The sequence below is a fragment of the Arachis hypogaea genome, chromosome 15 (assembly GCF_003086295.3).
Source record: "Arachis hypogaea cultivar Tifrunner chromosome 15, arahy.Tifrunner.gnm2.J5K5, whole genome shotgun sequence".
In the NCBI taxonomy this organism is placed as follows: Eukaryota; Viridiplantae; Streptophyta; class Magnoliopsida; order Fabales; family Fabaceae; genus Arachis; species Arachis hypogaea.
Genome location: NC_092050.1, coordinates 59,046,406 through 59,059,825, shown reverse-complemented (window position 1 = coordinate 59,059,825; position 13,420 = coordinate 59,046,406). Strand labels below are relative to the sequence as shown.

General features: G+C 39.5%; 1 long non-coding RNA gene across 1 annotated transcript; it reads right to left on the bottom strand.

Annotated features, from left to right (window-relative positions):
- Positions 1–555: 555 nt before the first annotated feature.
- Positions 556–3,348, bottom strand: LOC140179508 (uncharacterized). The gene is made up of 2 exons (XR_011872992.1): positions 3,175–3,348; positions 556–917 (listed from the first exon to the last, which is right to left on the bottom strand). It is a non-coding gene; the product is annotated as an uncharacterized lncRNA (long non-coding RNA).
- Between the last annotated feature and the right edge of the window lie 10,072 nt (positions 3,349–13,420).

Sequence of the window (13,420 nt, the reverse complement as noted above, 5' to 3'; positions counted from 1 at the left end):
TATTAATAGAAACTAGTTTTGTAGGAACTTTTATTTGTAATTATAAGGTTAAAAATTCTAAAAATATTCTTTTCAATAATAGGACCAATTATCACTATTTCTATTGCTACCTTTTTCATACTTATTATTATAACTTTTTACCTCTATTATTTCTATTGTTTAATCATACTTTATCGTCATCATTATTATATCTCTACCATTATCAACACCAATACCAATACTATCAACATTTTTGTTATTATCTTCTCTCATTCTTTATTCGATATATTTTTCTATTTGAAAGGTCTTTGTATTTCAATTATCTTTTCTTCGTGTGACACCACTTCCAACAATGGTCTTCTCCACTTAATTAACTACCATCGACAAAAATAAAAAAAACTTATTAATAATTTGTAGGGTTTAAAACCGCTACAGATTTCAAATAAAATTGTAACACCCTACCACATAGAGTCTTATGCTTAAGTCATAAAGCTGAGGTAGCAAGGTATTACGACCTCTAAAAGTAAAAAAAAATATATATAATAATAATTGAAAGGAATTTTAATTAGAAGCCTGTGAAGAAAAGTTAAGCAAAGCGTTAAATAGAAAATTGCATCACGCGCGTAAGCGATGAGTATGAGAGAAGAATTCCAAAGATACATATAGCAAGGCTTCTGACTCGGATCGCGAAGCTAGAACCGGCCAAAGCAAATATATACATATACATATACATATAACCCAAAAGAGCAACCCTAAAACATATATGCCAAAACATCTGTTTCTCCAAGTCAACCTCTAGGAGGGATAAAATACAAAATGCAAGGGTGGAGAATATGTATACATATATATACGAAGCATAAAACAAAATACAGTAATCCCAAGATAACCAACTTCTCTTACAGAGGAAACTCCAGACGCTCACCGAGGTGCATCACGACCTACATTTGAAAAACAACAATATTGAATGGATGAGAACCGAGGGTTCTCAGTATGGTTAAGGTGCCCACATATATAATAAATAAGGTCCCAGGAAAGCCAGAGACAATCCTAGAACACTGACACTTAGATTATAAAACTTAAAGGAACAAACTGAACCATAGATTTGGTACAACTTTCTAAGGTACCTAAGTCACAATATAACTCTAACCCTTGCTTTCACTTTCACCTAACATAACATTCTATATATATTGCCACTTACTACGAAATCCTTGTTAACCAATACTTATTACTAATCCAACCAATTACGGCCTATGGCCCGAATCAAATCAACTCGGTCTCTGGTCCAAATAAACTCAGCTCGGCCTTTGGCCCATTTCAAAATAAAACATCATTATTATCAGTCCACCCCCAAAGTACTCAAACAGAAGGATAATCACAGACACAAGCAAATATAAGGCAAACATATCTAAAGAACAGTTACAGCAAGTATTACAGTTACCAGTTATACACAATTTATCAGTTAGGCAAACCAAAACAAGTATGCACACCCAAACAAAGCAAACAAATGCAACATGATGTATGCCTGTCCTACTGGTCATCAGCTCACGTGTCGGTTAAATTGCCAGAACCCGACACATCTAGTAGCTAACCCAAACATTTGTTTCTAGGTTGCGCATCTTCATACACGAAGAAGAGTTCCTTTCCACATCGAAGGAGCGTGCCTTTCCACCTTCTCCTGGAGGATATACGAAGGAGAGTTCCTTTTCACATCGAAGGAGTGTGCCTTTTCACCTTGCAACCAGAGAAGAATGTGGGGTAAACAATACGAAGGAGAATGCCTTTCCACTTTTCCCACATCCTCATCACGACAAGAGAGGAAACTTTCGTCCTCAACTTGCCATCCGAACACATTTTCAAGTTAATACGCAAGCGGGATCACACCCAGACCTTGCCATCTCGACCATTTCGGCCACACACACATCTCAACCATTCTGACCACACATAGTCATCCCCAATCTCATCATTAACATCTCAATTCAGTTATTCTAGATCTTCCTTTACTTCCAAGTAACCTTCCTTTCCATAGCTTAATCTCATCACTACACTTAAAACTAATCTTTAGGGGCTAAAAGAATGAAAATAGAGGTTTAGAGATTTGAAATCATGTTTAAAACACTAAAATTCCATTTGCTAAAAAATAGGGCTATGCGTACGCATGTCATGTGTATGCGTACGCATAGGTCTATTTTGGCCCAAGATGTGTATGCATGTCAAGGTATGCGTACGCATGCCTCCCAAATAGAAACGACCCTTCGCGTACAACGGGTATGCGTACGCATGCAACCATGTATTATCAAACTTTAGCTAAGTCTGCAGAATTTTAGCTTCACCCTCCAAACTTTTGATGCACATAACTTTTTCGTTTTAAAATATTTTTCATTCATTCTTCAAACGGCGTAAAATTCACGAACCCAATTTTTATTTAAAACAGGTTTGAAATAATTTGGGGGTCTGGAAGCCAAGTTATGACTCGCCAAAATTCGGCCAAAAATAAGATTTTCATAAAAATACTCTAACCTCTATTTTCAACCTTTCACCATTCAAAACCAACTTCCTAAGCTCATAATCAACACCAAAACACACCATATCACAAAAACATAGCCTCACATCCTACCTCAACCAATCATACCTCAATTTCAAAACTCTTATACACGAACTTCACACACACACATAATCAGTTGCCAAAATTCATATTCAATCCAAATCAACAATTTAATTCAACAACCAACACTCAATTCAACTTATCCTATGGGTCAATTAGCCTAAATTTTCACGACACGTTACATATTATATACGAGAAACCAAAATCATACATTGGCCGATTTCTCCCCAAGCTCAAACATCTCAATTCAAGCCTCCAAAGTTCCAAATCAAGTGTTATAGGTTCCAGCCACCAAAAGTTCCGATTCAAGTATAACACTTCGTTAATTTGACTTCAATTTCACATACATACAACCTAATGCCATATAATTCCATATACATACAAATTCTCATTATCGTAATATCATAAAATTGGCAAAATTAGAATAAATAATGATTCTATACCCTTACCCATGAACATATTGATGGAACCCACAATTACTTGATACTAATTCAACCCTAAACCATCAAAATCATCAAAATCACTCAATTCCCAAACTAAAAACGTGGAAAAGATGGAGGCAGAGAACTGGGGAAAAAATTGAAGACTCTTACCACTTTGTTGAATTAGAATTGAAGAAGACTCTAAGACGAACGCGCAGCCGCTGACGGCTCGTCAATCGGAGCTCCGAATTGAAAATTAGAAGGATTTGAAGATTAAAGAAAAAAGGGGGTTAGTGTTCTCTATGCTTCTCTTCTGCTTCAACGTGCTCAGATCCTTTTATATATATATATATATATATATATATATATATATATATAAATAAGTGGACTGGTCTTTGGGCTTATTTTAGGTTCGGTTTGTTTGGTTCAGCTCATTCGGCCTGATTTTAAGCCAAATCTTTTAAATTTAGTATCAAAATTTTTGTTTTAATTAGTTCTACCTTCCTAAATCATAAAATTTTATTTTTTAATTTATTTAATTAATAATTAATTTATTAACTAATTATTCACTAATTACTCGAAGTTTACAAAAATCACTCACTATTAATTTTTTGTAAATTTTTAAATAGAACAGTTGTATTGTTTCAAAATAAAAAAGTTAAAAGTTAAATTGTTCCTTTTTTTTTTTAATAAAAATCACGTTATTCTTTATTAAAATAGACAAAAATCGAATTGAATTTGTATTTTTTTCTTTTGATGACAATGCTAAAAGGATGAAGTGTGGGACAAGCTATTCAATGGCTCTTATTACTTTTTAAGTGTGTACATAGATTATGGTTTACTAGATTTAACTAGATCTAGACCCATTATAATATTTTTCTGAGTTTATTTTTAAAAATTTAAACCTACCTTAAATTAACTTGAAATAAATTGGGTTATTAAAAACGTTTGACTCGATGTATAATCACTGCACATAACCAATAAAATTCATTTTTTTGCTAATACTTAGTCAACATTTTAGATCCTAAATATTAAATTTTTAAAGTATATACTCTAAACCTTTAATTCTAATATTATAAAAATATGATATTGATAAAAAAATTTTGACTTCCTAACATTTTTCATTATTTAGTGTATACAATGTTATAAATTTTATATGACAAATTAATAAAGTCTTACCTTTAAAGATTAAATGTAATAAGTATTACATAATATTTATGCTTAATTAAATTATTTTAAAACAAAAATAACATTATATAATATTAAAAAATTAATTGAAGTATAAAAACATAAAATTTCATTACCAATTTACCGTCAAATATGTATTTTAGTCATAGAACATAACATTTGGTTGAGTCAATTCGAAGTATGATTTAAACACAACTCTAAAATTAGATCGAATAATAATAACAAATATAAATTCGACAAAATTTGATTTAGATTTGGGATAAATTTTGGATGGGACCGGGTCTTAAGCGCACCTATTAATTTTTGGTGTTCTATGTGTACACGTGTGTGTGTTTTTTTTATTTTGTAGTTTGATTTTTGTTTGATGGTTTGTCTTCTTTTCCTTTGATTGAAAGTGCTTATCAACTATCGAAAAAAAAAAAAACAAACAAAAAAATAAAAAATATAAAAAACCTCTAAATTTTAAAACCACAATTTTTGGGGGACAAGGATTTTATAAAAAGGAAACCTTCATTTATATGGAATAATAAGCACAATTTACAAATGCTTGATACAATACCACAAGAGCAGAAATTTCAAATCTCACAGCTAAGTTGCATCTTTACCGACATTGATCTTCTTACACATCAACCCCTTAACCCCTTCCTTACCTAAAGCACTTCAACTCACATTTGAGCCTGTGTCTTTTTTATTATATCTCCAGTCCCTACAATCTGAGAGCAATGATGAGCGGATATTTTATACATTTTTTGGCATCACTTTCATATAATTTTTAATAATTTTTATTTAGTTTTTATTCAGTTTTTATAGGTTTTAGTGTTAAAATCATATTTTTGGATTCTACTATGAGTTTTTGTATTTTTATACAATTTCAGGTATTTTCTGGCTGAAATTGAGAAGCTAGAGCAGAAGTCTGATTCAGAGACAGAGAAAGCACTGCAGATGCTGTCCGGATCTGACCTACGTGTATTTGGAAGAGATTTTTCTAGAGCTACATAAGTTTAAATTGAGCACTCTTAATGGATATAGAAAGCTGACTTCCAGAGCTTTCCAAAAATATATAATAGTCCGTACTTTGCTTCGGATTAGAAGGCCCAAAACTGGCGTCCAATGTCAGCTTCCTGCCCCCTTCCAGGCATCCAGCGCCCAAAGAGCAGAGCCCAGCGTCCAAAGGCCCAGAGAGGACTCCCTAGCCAGCGTTTCACGCCTTAGGAGCCTCATAGCACGTGGATCTCATCAAAGCTCAGCCCAAACACTCACAAAGTGGGCCTCAGAAGTGCATTTTAGTACTAAATAGACTATTTTACCCTTACTAGTCATCTGTTTAGTATTTAAAGTGTATTTTACAACAACACGCACTATTTTCATTTTCACCATTATATTTTACTTTCAGTATGAGTTTCTAAACCTTCTAGGTTGAGGGGAGGAGCCCTGCTGGGTCCTATGAATTAATAAAAGTATTACTATTTCTTCTTCGATCCGTGTTTAATCTATCTCAAAAATGTATATTCGTTCTTCATCAATATGAATGCATTGAATTGGCATAAGGTTATCACATTCTATATGGGTTCAGAGTGCGTCTTTCATTGGACAATGGTGAACCACCAGCTTGAATATACGTCTCTTAGATGGCTAATCCACAATTTCATTGGGGACTTCTCGAGACATCAGTTCAGCTGATTTACGGGGAGATTAGGGTCTCTGTGGTAGAGGCTAGAATTCTAAGAAGCTTCACCCTCAATCAGAATGGATTCGCACTAAACCTGGGGTTCAGATCTGGAGGAGTATTGGCAGCTACTCAAACCAGTGTCAATCATATACAGCTTGCCATTGAAGAAATCACTCACAAGCAGAGAAGATAGTTTTACCAGAATTAATTCTGAAAGGCTAAGCAACTCCAAACCTCAACTCTATTCCCTTTATTGATTCCATTTAATTCCTTATTCCTATTTAACATCTAAATATTTGATATAAAAAGTAATTTATACAAGACGTACAGGATAACCATAGATTGCTTCAAGCCATAACCTTCATGGGATCGATCCTGACTCGCTCAGGTATTACTTGGACGATCTAGTGCACTTGCTGGTACACTAGTACGAAGGTGTGGGGATTCATGCTACCAAGCAATAACCAACACCACACTCGACACTTCTTATCTTCTCTAGCTAAATTCCAATCACTTAAATATATATCTTACTCGTGTTATGAAAATCTTACTTACAATAAACCAATTCATTTCTCTTGACTTAAGGATAAGTGGCAATGTTATGCATTTAAATTTAAGTTTTGGATTACCTTGAGAACTTCTCCTCTTGGTCAAAATTACAACCATCATATTGCTATTAGCCCTTGCTATTATGCATATGTTCTGGCCCAGCCTTACAAAAAATGGGGGGCCGAACGTCAAATTCATGACATAATGGGTTCGCGATCTGCTCAGACAGTAATGTCTCTCACGTGACACCATCCTCTTAACGAAAATTCAGACAACTGGTAGAGGCTTCCAGATGAATGGGCCCAAATGGTAGGGTCCACCCGAGGACAAGGAATAAAGGGAAGCGACCTACCATTCTCCTAAGGTACGGTACATCATTTTAAACCTAATTAGCTGCTTCTTCGTATGGACGTTTACTTTAACATCAGAGTGTCCTTGTAGGTGACCCCACCCGCCGACCCTCCAACGACTCTTGGCACCACATCTCATATCAGCTTTCGCACTCAAGTTCCGAGCCTCACCTTCAACAATCCTCACTCCACCGGTCCAATGAATCATCGAACAATTATGCCGTCTATGAAGATCTGACGCGAATTGATGATGGAGGTTTTTCCCCCAGAAGACTAGCCAGAAGAGGGAGTGACCACCAAGGGCGTGCCTCATGAGTAGGATAAGAACGGGAACTTCTCGGAGCCACTGACCAACCCCTTTTGACAATGGCCGCTCCCACGAGCAATCTCCCAAAAGGCGCCCATTCGGAGGTACAGACAACGATAACTCCCGGATATGCAAGAACTTAGGCATCGAGTTCAAAACCTCGAAAGTGAGTTGGCGGCGAGGGACCGTTACAATCCCGAGGCTAGCCGTAACACCGGCTCACGCACAGACCCCCGACCCATCCATTCTTGCACCCGGTCCCCCTTGTGGAGATCAGGAGGAAGGCGGTGGAAAGAGGGGGAGGACGGGCACGACCAAACCGATGGTAGAACCCAGGCTTTTAACTCCTGAGACAAGTCGAGCAGCCGGGAGTGTAAGGAGAAACAGAAAAGGAAATACCAGGATCCCGTCGTGATCGGCGCTGCCCCTTTCCATTCTTGCATCCTCAAGGTCCGCTACCCAAGAAGTTTGATAAGCCTACGAACATGAGATACGATGGTACCAAATACCCGGAAGAGTATATCATAGCTTTCGAAGCTAGAATGAACTTGGAATACGTGGGATACATGGTCAGATGCCGGGCGTTTCCCGTGACCCTGGCTGGACCGGTAATTCGTTGGTTCAACTTCCTCCCACAAGGTTCTACAACCACCTTTTTGGATATTTGGTGTGCGAAATTAGAACTCGCACAACTTAACCAGCAAGTGTATCGGGTCGTCCAAGTAATACCTTAGGTAAGTGAGGGTCGATCCCACGAGGATTGTTGGATTGAGCAAGCAGCGGTTATCCTGCAGATCTTAGTCAGGCGATTAGAAAAGAGAGTTGTTGTTGTGGGCGTATAAAACAGAATAATAAATAAAGTAATACTGAACTGGTGTAGAAACAATGATTGGAAATCAGTTAAGGCCTTGGAGATGCTTATCTTTTTGGATTAATACTTCTTACTGACTACTTTAACGATGAGTGATTCATTCAATGGCAAGGCTGTAAGTGATTAAAGCCAGGGTTAGTGGTCATTAATCTCCTCTGATCCACATCAAATGCCAGGATCAATGGTCATTTGATCTGAACAAGGGTGAAGCTAATGTAATTCAATCTCTGATGATCCTACTCAAAATGCCACAGACAAGGTTAGATCTTCCGGATTGGAGAATGAAGCTCAGGGTTCTAGACATAGCGCCACAGAAACCTAAATTACCCATGACTAATGAGATTTTATGTCACTTATCCCAATTAGCCCAGATACTCTATTAGGATCTGTGATGCATTCTCAAGCTGCAGCTCAATACTATCCTGTCAGGGACTCGCAAGAACTCATGTCAAATAAGGTGTCATACTTCCGTTCTTCCCGAGATTCATAAAGATGAAGAACGATAATACATCATAGAATAGAATCAAACATATATTAAAGTAGAAAAGTAATGATATTAATCCTTGGGAATAAGCGGAGCTCCTATCCTTAACTTAGGAGGTTTAGTTGCTTATGCTTTTCAAAGAAAACAGATAAGAAGGTGTAATGTAATGTGTCTGTGCTTCTCTCCTCCTTGGAGGCCTGATCCTCAGAAGGAAGGAAGTCCCTTATTTATAACAAAAACTCTAAGACTAAACTTAAAAGATAGTGTTTTTAATTAAAAATTACAAAAAAGAAATAAAATAAGCTAGGAAGTGCTAAAATCCACTTTGGGGCCCACTTGGTGAGTGTTTGGGCTGAGCTTGGCGTCCAACTTGGATGGGTGGGCGTTGAACACCCATGAGGGGGTGTTCATGCTGCCTTGTACTCCCTTGGTAGAGTTGAATGCCAGTTTGGGCGTTCAACTTGGAGGGTTGGTCCTTCTTGGGTGTTGAACTCCAGAGGCGAGTGTTCAATGCCCTATTTGGGTAGTGATTCCGAATAAAAAGTATAGACCATTATATATTGTTGGAAAGCCCTGAAAGTTAGCTTTCCAACACCATTGAGAACGCGTCAATTGGACCTCTATAACTTAAAATATGCTCGTTGAAATGCACAGAGGTTAGGATTTAACAACATCTACTATCCTTTCTTTACCTTTGAATTAGCCTTTGCCAGATTTCGCCAATTTCACCCAAAAATCACCTAAAATCATAAGCAAAACACAAAAACTCAAATTAGTATCCAAAAGGTGAATTTTTCACTAAAACATATTAAAACTAAATAAAATATTACTAAAAACGCTCTAAAAATACTATGAAAAAAGGTATAAGATGCTCCGTCATCAATATTTCTTTAAAGTTCCTAGCCTAGTTCACTACTCGCATCACCAAGGCAAAGAACCTAATTAACCTCTTTGGGATATCAAAACGGGTAGGCGAGCCCATGAGGAGATACCTAGATTACTTCAATGATGAGTGCTTGGAGATTGACGGCCTCACAGACTCTATGACCAGCTTGTGCCTCACTAACTGCCTAGTGAATGAGGACTTCAGGAAACACTTGACCACCAAGCCTTTTTGGACCATGCAGAAAGTACAGGGTGTGGCAAATGAGTATATAAACAATGAGAAAGTTATCCAAGTGGTAGTTGCCAACAAACGGCAGCTAGCTAAACCCCGCATCCTGGCCAAATCGAGGCAATTGAAAGACCGGATTGGGGGGGGGGAACAAGAATCTTTATTGCGATTATCACAAGGCCTTTGGGCACAGGATGCAAGATTGCTTTGACCTGAAGGACGCACTAGAACAAGCTATCCAAGAAGGAAAGATGAATAAATTTTCGGGGTTCATACGGGAACCAAGAAGAAAAGAAAGAGAGTAGACTGAAAAGGACCGAAGTCAGATTGTCAAGTCGAGGCAAGACCCTCCCGAGAATTCGGACACAACCCCAAAAGTGGTTATGAATGTGGTGGTTGGTAGAAATGCCCAGCCAAAATCAAGGTCCGCAACAAAGAAAGATGTCAAGATACTTGCCGTGACATTGGGAGAAAACAAGCTGTCTCCCAGGGAGCTTTCCGAAATATTATTTGGCCCTGGAGACCGCTGGTGTGATGTCATCCTAGAAGACCCACCAATGGTGATTACGGCGAGAATTGGGACCGGTTTGTCAAGCGAATTTTGGTCAACACAGATGCTAACTCAAACATCATGTTTCAAAATATGTTTGACACCCTGGGCTTCAAGGAAAGCGATCTCAAGTATCACCATCATGGAGTCATAGGATTGGGAGAGCACTACATCAAGCCCGATGGGTCTATTGTCTTTCCGATCTATGTGGGTTTCAGGACAAGCAGAAAGTCCTCAATGGTTAAGTTCGTGGTCCTGAGAGACTCCACGGTGTACAATGTCATACTCGGAAGGAGAGCTATTAAGGAACGTTGGCGGTCAGTTGCACGAAGTTCATGACAATAAAGTTTGTAGCGAACAATAGGTCGGTAGGAACGATCTGGGACGACTTAGAAATGGCCGTTGCCTGTGACAACGCCAGTTTGTCCTCCGAAAAAGGTCCAAGGAGGCAGCCGGGTGTTCTTAGCAGACTTGGATGCCAGGATGGATGAGCACCCTAGGCCAGAACCCCAGGGTGACTTGTAAAAGTTCCGGGTTAGAGGAACAGACGACAAGCTCACATCCGTGAATTGCAATCTCCCCTATGAGTGGAAAGGACCTCTGATTGAAGCCATCCGAGCCAATGGAGACCTCTTTTCCTGTACCCCGACTGACATGCCAAGGATAGATCCAGACTTCATTATCTCACCGTCTGGTTGTGAGATTAGAAGTGCCTCCCGTCGCAAAGAGGAGGAGGAAGATGTCATCAGAAAGGACAAACAAAGTGGCCAAGAAGACGACCAATCTGTTGGAAGCTGGTTTCATCAGAGAACTTGAATATTTAACATGGTTATCGAATGTGGTTCTTAAGAGAAAGGAAAACGGAAAATGGAGATTGTGTGTGAATTACTCGGACCTTAACAAGGTATACCCAAAAGACTTGTTCTCCTTTCCCATCTAATACTTGGCATTGGGCCAGGACTGGCTCCACTTTCCTCACGATGGCGGCGGCTCGGAGAAGGATCCGATACGTCCACCTCGCTTGGGTGGCCAGGTCCTCATCCCAGAATAAATTTTTAGTTCCCGGCAGCAGCTAAGAATCGATAAAAAACCCCGCGTCGAAGTTCTTTTCCAACACGGAGGGCACCTGACCCGGGCTGGAACTGGATTTCTTTTTCTTAGAGTTGAGGATCATGATCACTTCGGGATCCTCAACCTAAGCACTCGAATACTGAGCAACCCCTGCCGATTGACCATGGTCAGCTTTGCCACCAGCAATGTGCCCAAGAAGTGGCCCAGGAAGAGGCTAATATTCAACCTCCGACTCATTGGCTTGAGGAGTCGAGGAATCAGAGTTCTCATCATCCCTGGGGAAGAAATGAGTCATCAAGTGACTAATTGAAGTATTCCTTATAGCCATTCTAACTACAAAAGATAAACAAAACCAAGTTATGAAGTCTGCAACTAAGCAGCAATATGTAAATCGAGACATCGCTAGAATAAAAGAAAGAAACATGAATTTACCTACGCAGTCTCATCCGACTTCTCGGTCACCCATTAAGAGGTGAGAGTTAAAGGGATGGGAGCCAAATATTGCCAGCAAGACATTGGCAATCTATTGGTTCTACCGACCTAAACCTTCATAGGTCATTTTAATTAAGTAATTGGAGCTGGCGCCGAAGCTCCAATAGGTTGGGATGCGCCTTTCCCTTTCAAGGGTAAACTAGAAGGGATGACGACCTCGGGTTGGCCTTATTTTGAAAAAAGTCTCTTTGAAGCCATGAAAAGAATCTTTGAAGAGGCCAAAGATTCTATGGTTCTGCACATCCTAGAAAGAGAGGTACCCCTTTTTAAGCTTACCCTCCCGGGAGGGGTTCGCAAGTAAGAAAAAGAAGAGAAATAATTCGACGGTGGTCGGGTGCTCCAGGTACTCGCAGACCATCTCGAAGCACCAGATGGCAACTCAGCTATTCGGATGAAGTTGCCGAGGGTCAACATCACACCAATTTAAGAGAGCCATAATGAAGGGAAAAAAGGAAGTCGAACTCCCAAGGTGGTGAACATGGGCTTATACACCCACATCTAGTGTGGAACACGAGGAGCCTTAAGTTTAAGTTGTCAAACGCGTTTCCGGGGGCCCGTCACCAAGAATTCATAGTTTGCTTCCTCGGGACTGCCTCCGCGCAATACTCCTGAGTCACAGAGTTCTGTTAACTCCTCTGCAGTTACCCTGGAAGATGTGCTCGTGACAACGGTAATACACTAAGTGTACCGATTCATAGGGGGTCGTTGGTTTTACACTAAACCATTCTAGCTAAAACCGCAAAAAAGGAAGCCTATGGCACCCCGCTAAGAACTACCTAACAAATGGCAGAATGAGAGACAGCAGCAATAAAAGAGATAGAGCAGTGTTGACAAGAAATAGGTAAAATAAGCACAAAAGAATGATCATTTACCGGTATCTACGATGAAGAAGGATGCAAGAAGTAGACAATGGCAATTCCCTCACAGCTGTGGCGTGAAATTTGCGAACGATCTAGAGACAGAAGTAGCAAGTCACTGAGGAGAAAAAAGAGGGAATACCAGTAATGGTGGTAACAGTTATAAAAAAGAAAATGAAAAAATGAAAGGAAGATAAGAGTAATGAGGTGGTAATCGTCAAGAAGAAGCATGAAAGATCAGGGGTAAAATTAACCTTTCTGCTGTCTTTCAAATCACTTAAAGACAATTTAATGCTATGGGAATGGAAACCAAAATGAAGTCCCAAAGCAATGGTTGGGGGTAGCTCACACGTGCACTAGAAGCGTGAGTCCCACCAGCGAAGTCACGATCAGAGGAACATAACTTCACACGAGGACACGGGCTAAGTAAATGCACCAAGCACAAATTCTACGACTTGACACATTGGGGGAATTATTCAGGCCCAACCCAACAAGAATTGGGGGTCTGAATGATGAATCCATGACCCAATGGGTCCGTAACCCGCTTGGATAATAGTGTCTCCCACATGACACCATCCTCCTAACAGAAACCTGGATAGCTGGCAGAGTCTTCCAGATGAATGGGACCAAATGGGAGGGTCCACTCGAGGACAAGGAATAAATAGGAGGGACCTACCTCTCTCCAAGGTATGTCACTTTTACCTTAATTAGCCACCTCTTCGTACGGACGCTTACTTTAGCATCGGAGTGTAGTGTCTTCCACGTGACATCATCCTCCTGATGGAAACCTGGACAGCTAGCAGAGGCTTCCAGATGAATGAGACCAAATGGGAGGGCCCACTTGAGGATAAGGAATAAATAGGAGGGACCTACCCCTCTACAAGGTACATCACTTTTACCCTAATTAGCCCCTGC